This window comes from Cryptotermes secundus, unplaced genomic scaffold (genome assembly GCF_002891405.2).
Source record: "Cryptotermes secundus unplaced genomic scaffold, Csec_1.0 scaffold989, whole genome shotgun sequence".
Lineage (NCBI taxonomy): Eukaryota > Metazoa > Arthropoda > Insecta > Blattodea > Kalotermitidae > Cryptotermes > Cryptotermes secundus.
Genome location: NW_019738982.1, coordinates 43,234 through 44,911, shown reverse-complemented (window position 1 = coordinate 44,911; position 1,678 = coordinate 43,234). Strand labels below are relative to the sequence as shown.

Below are 1,678 nucleotides of genomic sequence, written 5' to 3'. Positions count from 1 at the left end.
TCTGCCACAAAGTATTAAAAACTTGGGCAGTGATACTAAAAAGTTTAAATCAGAGTTAAAGAATTATCTACATGTTCATTCCTTCTACTCTTTAGATGAATACTTCAATGTAAATAGAGAATTATGTAAAATTAAGTTATATTAATTTTTAAGCTAAAATTGCCTGTACTTATGTATGTAACCTTTTGACTTGTTCTGTATCCAAAGGTACTAACCTGCTTAGGATTTATAGAATGTAAATCAATTCAATTCAATTCAATATCTGATGTATCCAATCCAGCCTTCTTTTCAGATGACACAAGTCTAATAATTACTAATCCTGACACCCCAAGATTTGAGAAAGATAGCGTGACATGTTGCGCAACGGAGAACCCCTCCCTACCCAGCAGCAACGTGGCAACTCAAGCCACATTGACGTGGCGGATGAGTCAGCGCTCCCCCCTCCTCTGCATGGTAACGTAACGCGCAACGCGCGGTGACATAAGACGGCGTGAGGTAACAGCGTTGCTACGTAACAGGCACACACAGCCCTATATAAGAGAGCTGAGCTGCCTGTGAGTAGTTAGTTGTAATGTGGCCATCGCTGAGTTCAGTTCCGAGCAAGCCTACGAGCGAGTGTGTTATCAAGAGTTCTCCATCAGCCGACCACAGTTGGAGTATAGCAGCCGTCGCGGAAAGAAGAACCGGACATGTGTGTAATTGGGAGTGTGTGATACAGTGATACATAGCTCCCCTACTGTAAACGTGTAGACTACTGAAGACAGAGTGAGCTGATTTGCGATTAGGGTTATAAAGTGTGAAACCCCACAACTGTGTGATAATTAATTGTAGCCGTTACTTGTAGGTTGTTGAATAAACCAATTAACAATCCGAACGGCGTCATCAGTGGCAAGACATGCTACACTGGTGTCAGAAGTGGGATCAGTAACACAGACACGTTACAACTGGTGTCAGTTGTAACGTGTCTGTGTCAGTTGTTGCGCAACATGTCACACTACTCCCTCCTTAAGGCTGTTCGTCCCGAATAGCCTAACGGTGCATCCCTGTTAATTTTCTTTGGAGGCTGTTCTTGCAGCATCTCCTGTTTCGGCTACTTCTCGCAGCGACTATCATCCGGCCGTTACAATATAAATATAGTTTTAGAAAAATTAAATAAATGGTTTAGTAGTAATTTATTACTACTAAATCCTACAAAAACTTATTTTCTACAATTTGTAACTAAAAACACAAGAGCTTTAGATTTACATATACTATGTGGGAAAAAACAAATAACCAATGTGGAGGTTACAAAATTTTTAGGTTTGGTTATTGATCATAAATTGTCATGGTAAACCCATATTGACCAAATGATACCAAAATTAAATAGGGCATCCTATGTAATTAGAGTATTAAAACCTCTTTTATCCTTTGAGTGCCTAAAAACTATTTCTCCCTAGTTCATTCAATAATATCTTACGGCATAATATTTTGGGGGAGTTTGGCTCATGCAAAAATCATATTTCAAATACAGAAAAGAATAATAAGAATTATTACCAATTCTCATAATGTGGACTCGTGCAGTAATTTATTTAAGGAGTTACATATACTGCCACTTCAGTCGCAATATATATTTTCCTTACTTATGCTGGTTGTCAAGAATAGAGATTGCTATATAACAAACTCTGATGTCCACACACGT

At 38.6% G+C, this 1,678-nt stretch overlaps 1 protein-coding gene across 6 annotated transcripts in view; it reads right to left on the bottom strand.

Annotated features, from left to right (window-relative positions):
• The window catches only part of LOC111871538 (activating signal cointegrator 1 complex subunit 1), a 35,310-nt gene that overhangs the window by 18,939 nt on the left and 14,693 nt on the right, over positions 1 to 1,678 (bottom strand). The gene's annotated exons all lie outside the window — the stretch shown is intronic.